The sequence below is a fragment of the Nicotiana tabacum genome, chromosome 16, assembly GCF_000715075.1.
Source record: "Nicotiana tabacum cultivar K326 chromosome 16, ASM71507v2, whole genome shotgun sequence".
NCBI lineage: Eukaryota > Viridiplantae > Streptophyta > Magnoliopsida > Solanales > Solanaceae > Nicotiana > Nicotiana tabacum.
Genome location: NC_134095.1, coordinates 143,578,006 through 143,597,093, shown reverse-complemented (window position 1 = coordinate 143,597,093; position 19,088 = coordinate 143,578,006). Strand labels below are relative to the sequence as shown.

The 19,088-nt window shown below is 39.3% G+C and overlaps 1 long non-coding RNA gene across 1 annotated transcript; it reads right to left on the bottom strand.

Annotated features, from left to right (window-relative positions):
- Window positions 1-12,211: 12,211 nt before the first annotated feature.
- LOC142170780 (uncharacterized) lies at window positions 12,212-18,799 on the bottom strand. The gene is made up of 3 exons (XR_012700333.1): window positions 18,529-18,799; window positions 17,600-17,713; window positions 12,212-12,663 (listed from the first exon to the last, which is right to left on the bottom strand). It is a non-coding gene; the product is annotated as an uncharacterized LOC142170780 (long non-coding RNA).
- Window positions 18,800-19,088: the final 289 nt, after the last annotated feature.

Below are 19,088 nucleotides of genomic sequence, written 5' to 3'. Positions count from 1 at the left end.
TTTCGGGTAGTGCTTACACCCAGATTGCATAACCAAGAATAAGTGCAGTGTGGAAAGGCCAGCTCTTATGTGTCCAGGTTCAGAGGGAGCTCAAGGGTCTCAAAGCAAGGCTCACACAAAAGGGGCAAAACCTAGTATCCTAAGAATATATGTGAGAGTGCTTGACATAGTTTGAAAAGAGTTTGTTTAAAAACTGGACTAGCAAGCCCATTTTGAAAGCAATCAGTAACAGAGATGATTGGAGGCAGTTGTAGTAGAAAACAAAACTCAAAAACCTTAAGAGGGGAGTTAGTAGTCACACAAGGTAGTCAATGGATTTGGGATACATAGACATTTGAATGTAAACACATAACCCCATCAAGGGTCTTGAGACTGGTTTGGACATGCACAACAATAGCTGATACTGGCACAATTACAAACTAGTCAGAAAGAACATAAACACATTAAAGGGATAGGGACTTGGGATTCAAAAGATGGTAAGTACATAATAAGTGATTGACAAAGTATGCGTTGAAATACACATAGGGGAGTGCATTAATCTAAAGGGGAAGGATAGACATTATAGCATGCTGGTAATATAACTTAACTGCAGGTTTCACAACAGAGTCACAAGAAGAAATACACCAAGAATGAGAGGAACTAAAACAATAAGAGAAGTATGTTGTTATTGAATCTTTAAAATTAAACTAGGACATACTAGTCAAATGAGAAAAGTGCAGAAAATTAAAGCAAGTAGAATTCCACAGTGTAGCCTTGGCTTTCAGCCGACTAGACAAGTAGTATCACAAGTAGCAGAGAAAGGAGAGTTTGAGTGTGTATGTGTGTGTTATGAACTATATGTTTGTGTGTTTAAAGAAGAGAGGGTAGAGTATTTATATCTTTGAAAAATAGGTTGAAAATAAGGTAACAAGTAAAGGTTTAGCACAAATATGGAAGTAATCACAATTAGAATCCCATTAATACAAGTACTCCCTTTTAAACAAGGAATTACAACCTAACGGATACTAACATGGATAACTTAAGGAAAGAAAATCAGTCTTAAGAAAGATTGGTTTTGTACCATATAAGGGGTAGTAAAAGTATACAGTATATAATTGAGTTTAAGTACATAATATACTTAATTTGGGGAAGGATTCAGTAGGGGTGAAACATCATAGTAAATAAGGGAATGAAATCAATCAACTTAAACAAACGAGTGAAATATTAGGGGTTTATAAGAAAACCTTGCAATCAAATCGTAAATTAAGGAAATTAGGATCAATCAAAAGGGAGACATGATTCTGCACTTCGACATATAAATAGAAAAGAATGAACAGGCGTATCAGACATGCAGGGTCAAACATATTAACAAAAGAAGCAACTAGATGAACACAAACATACAACAGTAACATGAGTAGGCTAAGGAATCAATAGTAAAAGAACCTACTCGAAGCATGGTAGTCAACAAAGTCAAGTAGTCATGGCTAACACATAGAGCCAGAGTGAAAAACAACCTAACAGGTAAATAAGATCAACACACAGAAACAAGAAAGTCTTTAAACTCACAGTAATAAGTGAAGAAAATCTTTAAGAAATTAGGGTTTTGCCAAAGTTGAGTTAAAAGGCGGTAAGAACTCACGATCATTCAAGATAGACAAAGAAAAGGATCTAAACATGAAGAACTCAATCGAAACAAGTATACATACAAAATAAACAACGACAGTTCCAGAACCCCAGATAAAACCAAAGATACTTAGGGTCTTCAACACGATGAACCAAGTAGAAGAAAACATAAATAAACCGTTAAAACATAGTAAAATCATAAGACAACACTGAAAATCAGAGGTGAAGTCTTTTAAAAGAGGTTAAGAAAACCCTAATCTTGAAGATGGAGAGTCACTTTGAAAAATTGGAAAAACCTTTGAGAAAAACACCAAGAGGTTCATAATATACACAGATCTAAGACAGATCTGAAAGAAAAATCAGAAAGTCTTTAAAGTTAGGGTTTCGGAGAACCCAGAAAAGTGAAAAGACTTCGAAAATTTACCGATCTAGCCGGAAAAGTCATAGATCTTACTCGAACGGTCATGGATAGCCGGAAAATGGCATGGGAAACCATGGGAGGCGAGTGAACCACATCTGGTTCACTTGAATGCCTCAAAATGATGACACATGCTCAAGAGGGAGCCATAAGGCTGGTAGGTGGTGAGACCACCATAGATTCAGGCAAGAAGATGACCGGAGAAAGTGGGTGAAGTTCATCGGAGAGGAGGGGAGGGGGGAAGGTTCTATGTGAGGCTACATAGAGAATTGAGAGGAGAGGGATTCAAGGGCGGCGGGTGGTGAGAAATGAGTTAGGGCAAGGGGTTGCTTAGGTTTATTTTAGGAAGGGTGAATGAGGACCGTTGATCTGAATGATCAACGGTCCAGATTAAATGGGGTAGGTGGGGATCCGAGTTTGGGTCGGTTAAAATTGGGCTAGGGTCGGGTTTAATTCAAAATTGGGTTGGGGAATTGGGGTTCAATTTAGGCTAGAATTGAAATACAAATGGATATTATTTAAATAGCCAATTTTCCCCCTTTTAAATTATAGAAAAATAGTAAATAAATTTCTAAAAAAAAATTAAAAAATACAGGATCCAATTTTATGCATATAAAACACAATTAAACCTTAAAATGGCTAATATTGCAATTATGTGCAATTTAGCTTTAAAAATACTAAATAAAATTGTAAAAATATATAAAAATTAACCTAGCCATATTTTGGTATAAATATAGAAATACAATAGATGAATTTTCAAAACCATAATTTTGGAAATAATTATTGGGTATTTTATGGATAAGAAGGAAGAAAATAAATCAATTTAAACCTTTGAAATTATGGGAAAAATAATAAAACACTTGAGCATGCTTATATATGCATATATATATATATATATACTATTTTGAAGTTATTTTGCATATTGAAAATATATAGGGAAAAATTGGGTATCAACAACTGCCCCTCTTTACCTAGGAAGGATGAAAGAGTTGTCGGATAAAGATATGATGGCCAATTTTGACCGAGCGAAACGGTTTGAAGAGGTTTAGGCTGCACGCTGGCTTCTGAGTTGCCTACATATCTCTAGTTCTACAGGAATCAGGCCATTTGTAGATCAGGATCCATCGGGGGAGTATAATGATGAAAACATTTCAAGAACGGATGTTATATCTGGGGCTGGGTGAGTGAACAGTTTACGGGAACGGTTAGGTCTGATGGTGTAGCAGGCACTGGATCAGGGTTGCTCCTATTGGGAGGTAGCTGTTTCTCGTCATCTTACCTGCGAATAAACAATACAAGCATATATTGTGCATAAATTTAAACATGATGCAAATTCCGTTGGACCATGAGTGTTGTCTTCGGATGATGATGATGATGTCCTTAGACCATGATATCCTGGGCCATGAAGCGTATGATAAAGGATTCGCAGGTCATGAAATGATGTTCTCGGGCTATGAGGATGATTCCTCCGAACCATGACGCCTTTGAATAATTATGTGCAAAAGATTCAAAGAGACCCTCAGGCCATGACATGGTGCTCTCGGGCTATGAAGATGGTGCCTCTGAACGATGACACCTTTGGATGAGTTGGCAATATTTTATCCCATGAAGGATGCAGTAGTATGATACGGACAAGACAGAGCTTAGTCTTACGAATTGAAGGGTAGAGCTTAGCCCGTAATAAAAGCGAGATAAATAGTATTTGGGATAGTGCTTAGTTTCGAAGAAAATGGAGGCAGAGCTTAGCCTCGGTAGGCAGAATGATAGCCTTATGTAAAGATACGAATGCAGATGGAGGTAGAACTTAACCTCGGAAGGCAAAATGGTAGCCTTTTGCAATGCAGATGCAGATGGAGGTAGAGCCTAACCTCGGAAGAGAGAATGGTAGTCTTATGCAAGTTGGAAGGAAGAATGGTAGCCCTATGCAAGTTGGAAGGTAGAGTAGCCTTATGTAAAGCAGATGCAGATGGAGACACTGTTTAGTCTCGGAAGGCAGAATGGTAGCCTTATGCAATGCAGAATGCAGATGGAGACAACGTTTTTTCTCGGAAGGCAGAATGGTAGCCTTATACAAATTGAAAGGCAGAATAGTAGCCTTATGCAATATCGATGCAGGCGGAGATAGTGTTTAGTCTCGCAAGGCAGAATGGTAGCCTTATGCAAGAAATAAAATAACAAATGATAGTAGAGTTTTCTTAGCTGATAGCAGATTGTGGCATTGTGATTACTGGGAACATTGTGACTACGGAGCATTTCTTATGTTTGCTGCTAGCAAATGTTGGCAAGTGCAACGGTTTTGAGAATCGTATTTTCGAACAATGTTTGTTCCGTGGCGTACAACATGTTTAATGATTTCGCAGTTCTAGTGCCTTTATCCAAAGAAAAATCGTGAGTTTTGCAAGGGGGAAGGTTAGTTCGTATCCCCGCTAGCTTTGCTTGACTCTTTCGACTTTGAACTAGTGTTACCGTCTATATCATTGGGGTAGCATTGCTAAACGAAGCAGTTTCAATAATAAACATGCATGATTTTGAAAAATATGACATAAATGTATAAAAATAGCCTTTAGATGAGCCGACGACTGTGACGTGGTTCAGGACATTGCAACCTCTCTTGCTACGGAAATTTTAGGGTCCTCCTTAAAATTCTACACCAATTTGATGGGTTGACATTTCTAACTGCTGCTCGTGCGGCGATTGACTGAAATTACTTCGGAATTTTGGGGTCCTCCTCAAAATTCTGCCCTAGTTTCCAATTGTGGGGGAAATGAAATTTTTATTGAATTGTGACAGAACCCATATGGTTTCCTACATATCCCCTCTTAAACGGGAATCAAGTCAGGTGTAGTTTAATTTACATCATATAAGGAAAACATAAAGATTACACATAATAGCGCTTGACTGCATCTGAATTGATCGGCTTTGACCAAACTTCTCTGTCTATTTCTACAAGTATGAGGGATCCTCCTGTTAAAACCCGGTGAACTATGTATGAAACCTTCCAGTTGGGTGGGAACTTCCCTTTGGCTTCATCTTGATGCGGAAAAATTTTCTTTAACACCAGCTGCTCCGGTGTGAACTGTTTTGGTTTGACTCTTTTGTTGAAGGCTCTAGACATTATATTCTAATAGAGTTGACCATGGCAAACTGCATTCATTCTCTTTCCGTCTATAAGGGCTAGTTGTTCATAACGACTTTTTACCCACTTTGCATCATCAAGCTCAGCTTATTGTATGATCCTTAGGGAAGGAATTTCTACCTCAACGGGAATGACAGCCTCTATACCATAAACCAGCATATAGGGGGTTGCCCCGGTTGATGTGCGGACTGTTGTGTGATACCCCAGTAGAGCAAATGATAACTTCTCGTGCCACTACTTATGCTTCTCTATCATTTTCCTCACTATCTTCTTGATATTCTTGTTGGCAGCTTTTATAGCTCCATTAATATGAGGCATGTAGGCTGTGGAATTCTTGTGTCTGAAAGTTTCACACATAGCTTTCATCAAGTTACTATTGAGGTTGGAGCCATTATCAATAATGATTGACTGTGGAATTCCGAATCGACAAACAATGCGGTCGCGGACAAAATCTGTCATGACTTTCTTAGTCACTACTTTGTAAGATGCTGCTTCGACCCATTTGGTGAAAGAGTCTATGGCTGCCAAAATAAACATGTGTCTATTGGAAGCAGTAGGCTCGATTGGTCCAACAATGTCCATTCCCCGGGCGGCGAACGGCCACGGTGAGCTTGTTGTGTTAAGCTCGCTTGGAGGTACCTTTATCATGTTTGCATGTATCTGACAGCGGTTGAATTTCCGGACATACTGGATGCAGTCCGCTTCCATAGTCATCCAAAATTAACCCCCTTCAGAGTATCTTCTTTGCTCAGACAAAACCGTTCATATATGGACCATAGGTCCCAGCATGAATTTCCTCTAGTATCTTGGATGCTTCCTTTGCGTTGACACATATTAATAATCCCAAATCAGGAGTCCTTCTATACAGGATTTCTCCGTTGTGAAAGAAGTTGTTGGACAATCTCTGAAGTGTGCATTTCTGAGTAGGATTTGCAAGCTCTGGGTACTCTCCTTTTGCTAAATATTCCTTGATATCATGAAACCAAGGCTTTATGTTTGCTTCCTTTTTGACATGGGCACAGTAAGCTGGCTGATGATGGATTTTCACTGGAATGGGATCAATGAAATTCTTGTTTGGATGTTGTATCATAGAGGATAGGGTAGCCAATGCATCGGCGAACTCATTCTGGACTCTGGGAACATGCTGGAATTCCATCTTCGTGAACCTCTTTCTTAATTCATGTACATGATGCAGATACGAGAGTATCTTGGAGTTCTTGGTTGCCTATTTTTCTCGTACCTGATGTGTAAGTAAGTCTGAATCTCCAATCACTAGCAGCTCTTGAATGTTCATGTCAATGGCCATTTTGAGTCCTAAGATGCAGGCTTCGTACTCGGCCATATTGTTGGTGCAGGGGAACCTGAGTTTGGCAGAGACCGGATAATGCTGACCGGTTTCTGATACTAGGATTGCTCCTACGCCGATTACTTTGAAGTTTGCTGCTCCATCGAAGAACATTCTCCAACCGTCATAGGATTCTGCAATGTCTTCTCCTATGAATGATACCTCTTCATCAGGAAAATACATTTTTAAGGGTTCGTATCCTCTAACCACGGGATTTTTGGCAAGGTGGTCTACCAGTGTCTGTCCCTTGACTTCTTTCTAAGTTACGTAAACAATGTCAAACTCACTCAACAGGATTTGACACTTGGATAGCTTGTCGATAGGCATGGGCTTCTAAAAGAGGTACTTCAAGGGATCCATTCTCGATATAAGATATGTAGTATAGGCAAAGAAGTAATGTCTCAGCTTCTGAGCTACCCAAGTCAAAGCACAATAGGTGCACTCCAATAGAGAATATTGGGCCTCGTACGGGGTAAACTTCTTACTGAGATAATAAATGGCTTGTTCCTTCGTTCTCGTTTCATCATGATGCCCTAGAACGCAGCCGAAAACTACATCTAACACTGTAAGGTAGAGTAGTAAGGGTCTACCTAGCTCGGGCGGGACTAAGACTGGTGGTGTTAACATGTACTCCTTGATTCTATCGAAGGCCCTTTGGCAGTCATCAGTCCATTTGGTAGCGGCGTCCTTCTTCAACAACTTAAAGATTGGCTCGCAGATAACTGTAGACTATGCTATGAACCGGCTGATATAGTTAAGTCTTCCCAATAAACTCATCACATCCTTCTTGTTCTTTGGCGGTGGTAGTTCTTGAATGGCTTTGACTTTCGATGGATCCAGTTTTATTCCTCGCCGGCTTATAATAAACCCAAGTATTTTTCCAGCAGGAACCCCAAATGCGTACTTTGCGAGGTTTAGTTTCAGGTTGTACCTCCGTAGTATATTGAAGAACTTCCTCAGATCTTCCATATGGTCAGTGGCCTTCTTGGATTTGATAATAACATCATCCACATATACCTCTATATCCTTGTGTATCATATCATGGAAAATGGTCGTCATGGCCCTCATGTAGGTGGCCCCTGCATTCTTCAGGCCAATGGCATCATTTTATAACAGTACACCCCCCACGGCATAATGAAAGCTATTTTCTCAGCATCTTCCTCATCCATCCAGATATGATGATAACCAGCGAAGCAATCCACGAATGACTATAACTCATGCTTGGAGCAATTGTCAATCAGGATGTGTATATTTGGCAAAGGGAAGTCGTTTTTCGGACTGGCTTGGTTGAGATCCCGGTAGTCGACACAGACTCTGACCTTCCCATCCTTCTTTGATATTGGCACAATGTTGGCTAACCATGTCGGGTATTCTACTACCCTGAGAACCTTAGCTTTCATCTGCTTGTTAAATTCTTCCTTGATTTTCAAACTCATATCAGGCCTGAACCTTTTGAGTTTTTGCTTTACCGGTGGACACATTGGATTGGTTGGCAGTTTGTGAGCCACAATAGACGTACTTAGACCAGTCATGTCATCATACGACCAAGTGAATATGTCCTCATACTCCATTAGAAATTTTGTGTATTCTTTCTTCTCTGATGGCGATAGGTGAATGTTGATTCGTGTTTCCTAACGTTTTCTACATCTCCCATGTTGAAAATTTCGGTTTTGTCTAGGTTGGACTTAGGTCTACTCTCAAAGTTCTCAACTTCTTTGACAATCTCGTCAGGTATGTCATCTTCCTCTGAATCAATGTCCATTTGTTGCATTGTCTCATTGCATGTCACAGCCATTGGTTCATCAAAATAAGTAATAGTAATGTTGTATTGGTAAAGTAAGGAGAGAAAACGATAGCAATAAATAGTAATTCATAAAAAAAATCAAAATGCTTTTGATAAGTTGAATAACTGTTTTATTGCGGGAATTGAAAATGCGAAAAGAAAACCATTTAGTAAAAACGATCAATAATGCTTATTTTAGCCTTGTTACCCCGAGGCACGTCGGGCTTTGTTTGTCCTGATGGTCCAATTCTTGAGATGGGCCCCTCTACCCATAGCCTATATGGAAGGGCCTTCCTCCCCCTCCTCCTCGAGAATAACGGAATAGTCTATATTATTGTCCTCTAAAAATAGGTTCTTTACCGCTCCAAGTGCTTTTTCTTCATCTGACCCATAAATAATGTCAGCCTGTTGGAAAATTTGCTCCAGATGTGGTATTGGCTGCTCTAGTGGGTAGTAAGGGTCGCGCCATGGTGGCGACTAGTTGTTGAATTCTTCCCAGGTGTATTCATATCCCAAACTGAAGGTAGTGCCATATTTCCTGAGTTTTATGGGGTTTAGAGATTCGTTGGAGATTCTTGTCGAGCCCTTTGCCAGGTTCGTACCCACTCCAACTTAGTATACTCTCGATTTTGCTATCCCACCATTTGTCTTTGTCGACACCATTGACTAGTTCGATGTGGTGGTAAGTTTCTCCACCTAGCTTCCTTCTTCCCTCGATTACTGGAATGGTCTGGCGACTGTATATAGGGTTTGTACCGTCGCCGTGAATGATCATTTCCTGGTGATTCCATTCAAACTTTACTGCTTGATGTAGTGTTGATGCCACGGACACAGTGGTATGAATCCATGGCCGTACCAGTAGCAAGTTGTAAGATGTTGGTACTTCTATCACCTGGAAATTGACCTCGAACCAGCTTGGTCCCATCTGTAAGCATAGAATAATCTCACCAATGGTGGACCTTTGAGAATCATCGAAGGCTTTCACATTGATTGCTCCATCCTTTATCTCATGCAGCCCTTTACCCGACTTCTTGAGGTTTACCAGCGGACAAATACTAAGACTGGAACCTCCATCGATTAGGATTCTGGTGATGAAATAATCTTCGCATTGCACGGTGATGTGCAGTGCCTTGTTGTGCCCCAACCCTTCAGGTGGAAGCTCGTCCTCATGAAAGGATATCTTATGACTTTCCAGCACTTGTCCTACCATGTTAGCCATTTCCCCGCCAGTCATGTTACTTGGTACGTATGCTTCACTTAGCACCTTTAACAGAGAATTCTTGTGTGCCTCAGAATTTTGTAGCAAAGAAAGAATGGATATTTGTGTTGGCGTCTTGTTTAACTGGTCGATGACCAAATATTCCTTGTCCTGTATCTTCCTCCAAAGGTTGTCTAGACCTGTCTCAATGAGCGGCGGCCGATTGGAGTCCTGCTCGCTTGATTCAGCTAGATGTTCAAGGGTATAAACTCTACCAGTTCTTTTCATACACTATGCTGCAACAGTTTCTTCAATCTTGACCTTGCCTTTCCTCCTTGCTTCGGCTGTATAGTCCCATGGTATAACATTTGTATAGAATAATGCCATGGTTGACATCTCCACTGGAATCGGCGCAGCTATCCTCACTTCGAGTGGACCGTGTTCCTTGGGTGGCAAGGCTACAACCTCAAATAGTGCGGGTGCATTTGCTGGAGACATGAATTCAACCTCAATTGGTGCTGGTGTCTTTGCGGTTGGCGCTGCTTCAAACTCAAGAGGGACAGACATATTCACCTCAGTGTCCTTAGATGGTTGGATCTGGACTATGATTGGATTGAGAGTAATCGTTGGTTTCTTTGGGTTATCACCTTCTGTGATCAACCCGATTTATCCCTCGGGATCCCAGTCATCTTCTACTTCAATCATGTGGATACCTCCACCTTTATGGTCTGGCATAGGGTTGTTGCGGACGTTTGGAGTGGGTTCTTTTGCCACAATGATCTTGTTATCAATCAAAGACAGTGTCTTGTCTTTCAAGGAACGGCTCTTATCGATGATGTGCCCTTTCATGTCGGAGTGGTACGCATAGGATTTGTTTGGGTTAACCCATTGAGAAGGATTCTCGAGGGTTGCAGTAGGGATGGGGGGGACATAACCAGCAGCTTTGAGCATTTCATACAGTTGGTTGATGGGTTCAGCGATGGCTATATATTATTTTGGAGGTTTGCGATCAAAATTAGGTTGAGGCCTAGGGACATTTTGGCGTGCAGGGGGTGATTGATAATGGGAGGGTTGGACATTATAGGTTTGGTAGACATGAGTAGGTTGGGAGTATCTGTGTGAAGTAGGTTGATATGTTGGAGGTGGAGATGACTGATAAGTTGGTGGTGGAGCTTGCTATGAAGGTGAGGGTGTTTGGTAATTTGGGGTTGGCTGGCATATGAGTGGAGGTGTTGGATAAATTTGGTATTTGAGGGGAGATTTGGTCCTCTCTACAACCATCACGGCCCCTACGTCCTTTTTTTGGACACACCACCGAACTGTAAAGCCTTATTTCTAGCTTGCAAGGCTTCGAAATTTGTAATCATACCACTTTTGATACCTTATTCAATTCTTTCACCTAATTTGATAATGTCGGAAAGCTTGTGGTTCTCAACCATCATCAGTTGTTCATAGTACTGCGGGTCCTAAGCTCGGACAAAGAACTGTTCATTTGATCCTCTTCTAAGGTAGGCCTGACCTTAGCAGCTTCGGACCTCCAGCAGGTAGCATAATCGCGAAACGTCTCCGTGGGATTCTTCTTCAAATTCTAGATATAGAACACGTCTGGTGCGTTCTTTGTATTAAACCTGAATCTATCCATAAAGTCGGATGTCATGCCTACCCGGCTTGACCACTTCTTGGGATCTTGCCTGATGTACCAAGATAATGCATCTCCTTTCAAACTCCTCATGAACAGCTTCATGCGGATCCTTTCATCCTTCCCTACGCCAACCAGCTTGTCGCAATATGTCCTCGGATGGACCCTTGGATCACTCGTACCATCAAACATTTTGAACTTAGGAGGTTTGTACCCCTCGGGTAGTTTGACGTCTGGCTGTATGCAAAGATCCTCATAGTTCAGCCCTTCAATTCCTTTGCTTCCCTCAATGCCATCCGGCTGGTCAGTTTCTTAAGCTCCTCGACCAAGTTCCTAATAAGCAGATCCTTTTCATCAGACTCAGGTGTGCATGAGATAGGTTGGGTAGAGTGTGGCATGGTATCCACGTAGATAGAAGTGTTATGGTGGCATGGTGTATGGGTGTAAAAATGGTTGTTAGTGGAGTTTTAAGGTTCTGGGATGAGTAGTGGAGTGTTGTTTGGAGTATGGCAGGTGTTACATTGGTTCTTTGATGGAGCAACGTGATGGTGAGGAGCGGGATGATTCTGTTGTTTGGGATATTTTGAGGAGGTGTAGGGTTTTGAGTGGTGGGGAAGTTGACATCTAAGGTGCTGAGGGAAAATGACAAGTTTGCCAGATTCTGAACCGGATCAAGCTCTTCCTGGAACTTCAATAGTTTCTATTCAAGCTGCGACACATTCTCGTTTGGAACCCGAATACCCTAGCTATCAGTGCCTTCTAACCGTTCAACTGTGTTCTCCTTCCTGATGTTGTTTAAATCTTCCATCTTGCCTTTGTTCCTTCCTTTAATGGGACAAAGAGGAGGAGTGGGTGGAGGGCCCTTGGATCTTGTGAAATAAGATAATGATGCCAGGGTGCACGAACTAACATTTGGGGAGGGGAATAATAAAAGCAAAAATAAAAACTAAAGGTAATCAAGTTAGTGAGGATTATGAAAAGTATTGCAATATTTAAACAAATAGTGCAGGAATGTAAATCGTGTCTTAATTTGGGAACCTCTTTGTGCCCGAGGTAGGCCTAGAGACAAATTGATTTTGAGAACTTAGAATGCTAAATGCCTCATTTTATTGATAAAGATAGGAGAATCCCAAAAGCGACACTAAATAAACAAGAAATAAAAGTCATTAATGGCCATTGGCCTTATTACATTCATAAAGCGAAAAAGTAAATTCCTATCTACTTGGTCTCAGAAGGACCTTCCTCAGGTTGAATGCTCTCGTTGATCAAATCCTCCAGCTCGCATAGGTTCACCAGTAAAAATGCATTTGCTAGGTGTTCTCCTTCATTTCCTTCAATGTTCAGGCAGCTGGTGACTCTCTTCCTCACTTTTCCTTCCAATTCTAGTACACTATATTCTAGATATTCCAAATTTTTTCTAGCTTTGGTGGCCCTCTCTTTCCACTCATTGTTTGGTCATTTGATGGAAGACTCCTCCACCAGTCTAGCAAGAGTGGAGGCGTGCTAACCACACCGAAAATGGGGACCTTGTTCTTCATATTTCTGCAAGACAAATAAGGTTAGACCCTTACCCCCACCAGACTCGACTATTTAATATCAACAATTAGCATGAAGCATCTTGTTCTCCAAATAAATGCACAAAACATGATGATGTATGTTTGGCTTTAGGGAAACCCAGTGGACTTTTGGACAAGGCTATCTTAAAGGATCATTATGTGGACAACATAACTGACCCAGCTAGGTTTGACCATGATGCATGCACAATTTAAACAGAGTAAGGTTTCTATGGGGTTTTAGACTGGTACCCTTGAGCGTACAACTCAAGAGGGAAGGCACAGAACTATTGACTGCACCGCTGATCGACTAGTTTTACTACAAATATGTCTTTCCAAATTTAGGGGGTAATGATATAGGAAGAGCACAACCACTCATCAAGCATAAATATGGTATTTGTTTGGCACGAGTGGAGTATGATGTATAGCATGATTATGCAATAATTAAAAGCATATTGTCACGTATTTGCACGTTAAGAAAGCGATAAATATAGTAGTTTTTATAATTTAAAGCAGCAGTAAAGGAAGGAAACAAGAAAGATATGTCAGTTCTACTTTCGAAGAAGAAATTAAATGCTTAAAAAAACTAAACAAATAATTGCACATAGAGAGGTACAAATTCACAAGAACAATCTGAAATGATAAAATCCTAAAAGTCCCCAACAGAGTTGCCATGCTGTCGCGCCTTCTTTTTCTCCTCGCAGAATCGGGTTCATGACATTTTGGGTATGGGACAACTCATTCCTTTTGGGAACAAGGTTTGCATTTTTGAAAAGTTGCCACCTAATGATTTTAAGGTGCATTAGGGCACCCATAAGGTTCATTTGTAACTATGTTTGATAACCAGAGACATGGTAAGGGCTTGAAATTATCCCAAGGGGAAGGTGTTAGGCACCCCTCAGGATCCACTAGTGTGGTTCCCGGCCAGACAGTTTTTGTGAATTTGTGCACTCAACAAATAAACAAGTAGGACTCAAATAATGGGGGATTTAAGTTTAAATACACAAGTGTTTGAAAACGATTAATGAAAACAAGGTTTTGAAAAGAGTTACAATCTAAGCATGCTTATGAATGTAAAAGGGTGTCCTAGGTTTGTTTGTAATATGGATCACATCAATGTAATACCCGACATGACACTCCTCCAAAGATGGGATACACATGGTATTAGTGCACCTGTCATGATATCCATATATACCCTTCTCACCCAGTGAAGGTAATTAAAGCGAGGGTTGGTCTCGACCTCTATAGCCTGCTGTTACCCATACCTTCCTATCAGTCCCGAAGGAATTTAGGACTTCTATCCTATTAGGGGGGTTCTAGGTAGACCCTCAGGTTTAAAGGCAAAATACTAAGGCGACATACAAAACAGGTAGGACTGCATTTAAAAGGGAAAAGACAGAAACAAGTAGAAGGCTCTGTTATACCTCCACAAATAATGCACATAGACAGCATGACCTATACACAGTTAAGGTCTAAATTTAAAATCCTAAAACAGGGTGTTTAAGTGATAACATCATAACCAGATTTATTACATGACTTAAAATAGAAGTCCGAATCAAATTTGCCTACTGATTTTGAACAGTTGACAATTAAACAAAGGCAATTCTTGTTTTATTTAAGTTATTACCTAAGGCTTTCCTAGGTGTAAAGCAAAATGCAACAGATGTTCCAAATCATTAAGACAGTTTGGAGCTTATTTACCCTAGGAGCATGTTGTTCTAGTTGATACGAATTCAGAGGTTATTACTAGTTATATTAAACAGAATAATCGAGTGTGAAGCTTTTTTTACCTCTTTTATAATCAACAATTTATACTAAGTGTGAATGCAAGTGCAAATAAGATCCTAAAACATGGTGTCTAAATTGCATGTATAAAACTCATGACGCAGAATTCCTAAGATCAGGATTTCTAAATGCATATGGCAGGGCTGCAGAATTTCCCTAAGAGCAGGATTTCTAAATGCATAGATATAGAGTATGGATCAATGAATGAGGTGATGAAGCAAGAAACATAAGTCCTAAGAACATGATTTCTAATGCATCGTATGGATCCTAAGCATGGTTTCTATTGCACAATTAGGAATACAAACCTAATAATATGTTTTCTACCCTTAACAAATTATGGCATGCATATTTACCTTATCCTTTTTCATTAGCCACCCCAATATTTGTTTACAAATTATTACAAACCATGTGATTTAATTACATGAGAAATGTAAAATAAGAAGTTACAACTATAGGAAGCATGATTCTGACTTCCTCTATGAGTTATGTAATAAACCACCTCAAATGCCAATATTCTTCCATAGCCTTTCTCATATCTGGGTGTGTCAGAGTTCCCTAAGGACCTCAAGGGATCCCGAGCAGTGCTTACACCCAGATTGCATAACCAAGAATAAGTGCAGTGTAGAAGGGCCAGCTCTTATGTGTCCAGGTTCAGATGGAGCTCATGGGTCCCAAAGCAAGGCTCACACAAAAGGGGCAGAACCTAGTAGCCTAAGAATATATGTGATAGTGCTTGGCATAGTTTAAAAAGATTTTGTTTAAAAACTGGACTGACAAGCCCATTTTGAAAGCAATCAGTAACAGAGATGATTGGAGGCATTTGTAGTAGCAAACAAAACTCAAACACCTTAAGAGGGGAATTAGTAGTCACATAAGGGTGTCAAGGGATTTGGGATACACAGACATTTGATTGTAAACACATAACCCCATCAAGGGTCTTAGGACAGGTTTAGACATGCACAACAATAGTTGATACTGGCACAATCACAAACTAGTCAGAAAGAACATAAACACATTGAAGGGATAGGGACTTGGGATTCATAAGATGGTAAGTACATAATAAGTTATTGACAAAGCATGCCTTGAAACACATATAGGAAGTGCATTAATCTAAAAGGGAAGGAGATACATTATAGCATGCTGGTAATGTAACTTAATTGCAGGTTCCACAACATAACCACAAGCAGAAATAGACCAAGAATGAGAGGAACTAAAATAATAAGAGAAGAATGTTGTTGTTGAAGCTTTAAAATTAAACTAGGACATACCGGTCAAAAGAGCAAAGTGCAGAAAAGTAAAGCAAGTAGAATTCCATAGTCTAGCCTTGGCTTTCAGCCGACTTGACAAGCAGTAGATGAGAAAGAAGAGAGAGTTTGAGTGTGTATGTGTGTGTTCTGAACTATATGTTCTTGTGTTTAAAGAAGAGAGGGTAGAGTATTTATAGCATTGAAAAATAGGTAGAAAATAAGGTAACAAGTAAAGGTTTAGAACAAATATGGAAGTAATCACAATTAGAATCCCATTAATACAAGTAATCCCCTTTAAACAAGGAATTACAGCCTAACGAATACTAACAGGGATAACTTAAGGAAAGAAAATCAGGCTTAAAAAATATTGGTTTTGTACCATATAAGGGGTTGTAAAAGTATAGAGTATATAATTGAGTCTAAGTACATAATTTATTTAATTTGGGGAAAGGATTCAGCAGAGGTGAAACATCACAGTAAATAAGGGAACATAATCAGTTAACTTTAATAAACGAATGAAATATTAGTGGTTTATAAGAAAACCTTGCAATCAAACCATAACTTAAGGAAATTAGGATCAATCAAAAGGGAATCATGATTCTGCACTTCGACATATAAATAGAAAAGAATGAACAAGTGTATCAGACATGCATGGTCAAACATATTGACAAAAGAAGAAACTATATTAACACAAACATACAGCAGTAACATGAGTAGGCTAAGGACTCAGTAGTAAAAGAACCTACTCGAAGCATGGTAGACAACAAAGTCAAGTAGTCATGGCTAACACATAGAGCCAGAGTGAAAAACCAACCTAACAAGTAAATAAGATCAACACATAGAAACAAGAAAGTCTTTAAACTCACAAGAATAAGTGAAGAAAATCTTTAAGAAATTAGGGTTTAGCCATAGTTGAGTTAAAAGGCGGTAAGAACTCAGGATCAGTCAAGATAGACAAAGAAAAGGATCTAAACACAAAGAACTCAATCGAAACAAGTATACATTCCAAATAAACAACGACAGTTCCAGAACCCCAGATAAAACCAAATATACTTAGGGTTTTCAACACGATGAACCAGGTAGAAGAAAACATAAACAAACCGTTTAAACATAGTAAAATTATAAGACAACACTGAAAATCAGAGAAGAAATCTTTTAAAACAGGTTAAGAAAACCCTAATCTTGAAGACGAAAAGTCACTTTGAAAAATCAAAAAAACCTTTAAGAAAAACACCAAGAGGTTCATAACATACACAGATCTAAGACATATCTGAAAGAAAAATCGAAAAGTCTTTAAAGTTAGGGTTTAGGAGAAGCCAGAAAAAGTGAAAAGACTTCGAAAAGTTACCGATCTAGTCGGAAAACTCACAGATCTTACTCGAGCATCCATGGATATAGGTATCATTTTATTACAAATAAAGAAAAAGAATTTCAGAATTTGAATTCTTATAAGTGAGCTCTACCACACGATCTAGAGTAAGAAGAAAGAGTGACAGTCTTAAATGCCCTGTAGCCTCCTGCTTATAAGTGTGGTGCACGATACACCCATAAACAAGACTCTACTAGACACGGCTTGTAGACATCCCTAGAACAGAACTGCTCTGGTACCTCTTTTGTCACGACCCAAACCGATGGGCCATGACGGGCAACCGATACCTTACTCAAGCGAGCACCAACATAACTTATCTTTCTTATTACATCATCATATACACGTGACATACGAGCCTAATAGGCCAACATAATCATTTATAAATTCAAAGCATAGACTGACAAGGCCATACAATCTTTCACGTACACGACATATGTCTACAAGCCTCTAAGAGTAAATAAATGTCATAAAGGTCGGGACAGAGTCCCGCCATACCAAATAATACATGTCTAAATCATACTAACCAAACAAGCAACTCCTAAGCAAATGGAGCGCACCAACATCTTCCGCTAAGCTGATAGCCTACTTGGAGGGCTCTCGACTTGTCTATCGGGACCTGTAGGCATTAAACGCAGTGTCTCCATGCAAAAGGGACATCATTACAAATAATGTACCGAGTGTGTAAGGCACATAAATAAATACATAACAGACATGGAAGAAATATATAGTACATGACTCAACCTGTAAGTCTGAATAACTTTGTAAATCATAAATTACTTTTAACATCATGCATATGCGTATGAATGTCATGTCGTGCATAGGTACATGTTTCATAACATCATCAGCCTCTGAGGTCATCCCATCATATCATATCGTCCACTGTGGGCAAAATCATCATCGTATACCAGCTGATCAGGTGGTGGTGTGTATATAACGCCATAACCTTTCCCATATCCCATATACATATATATACATATACATATATATACATACATATATACGCGTATATAATGCTGTTTGAATCATATTTCAGCCACTGTGGGCAACATCATCATCATATACCAACTGATCAGGTAGTGATGCGTATATAACGCCGTAACCTTTTCCCATAACCCATATACATATATTTATATATATACACGTATATAACTCCATTTGTTCATGGGTCGATTCACATGTATTAAATATATGAAAAATACGTTAATAAAATCTTTCAGAATTTCACAAGACCATTTTATCTTCGAGCAATATCATAAAGTAAACTTTTTTTTCAACTTTCACATTTTTCTGAGACCCATGAACATATGATAAAATATTCTGACACATGGAAAGTCAAGAACATAGATATCTCTAATACTTCTATGAATAGAGTCATTCATGGAATTTTGCATTTGCGCGTTTTGTTCTATCATATGGATCATGCCAAAAGAATGAAAGGGTAGCCTTAACATACCTGTTCCTAAAATTATTTGAATGGAATGAAGCTTCTGCCTCTGAATCCTTGAACAAAATTGTGGTTCGAATTTTGACTAAGGATTTTGGACGAAATGTTTCTTATTCAACGTTCTTGCTTCTTGAACGCTGCTGCTTTGATATTTAGCCAAGAATGACGTTGTTGCTTTGTTATTTTTCCAAGAATTGGACGTTGCTGCTCAGATCCTTATTACAAGGAAATGAGATCCATTCTTTTTTCTAAAATTTTGGAAAGACTCACATTTTTTTGCGTTTACTTTTGATGTTAATTTTTTATCATAGTTTGTCCTACAGATGCCACCTCTTATCAAGACTAAAGAGTCATTCCTATCCTATGTTACTTGCTTCCACGTAGGGATAAGAGTTATATTAGGCTTATCCAAAAATATATCCCCAATTGATTTGGTAATGTCCCGTTACCCGGTAATTAATCAATTACCCGCAAAATTGAGAATTATTTCCACTTACTTAAAATATTACTCACTTTTCACATACCTTATACGCCTTACTATTATGGTCATGTGGTACCTTGTATGGTAC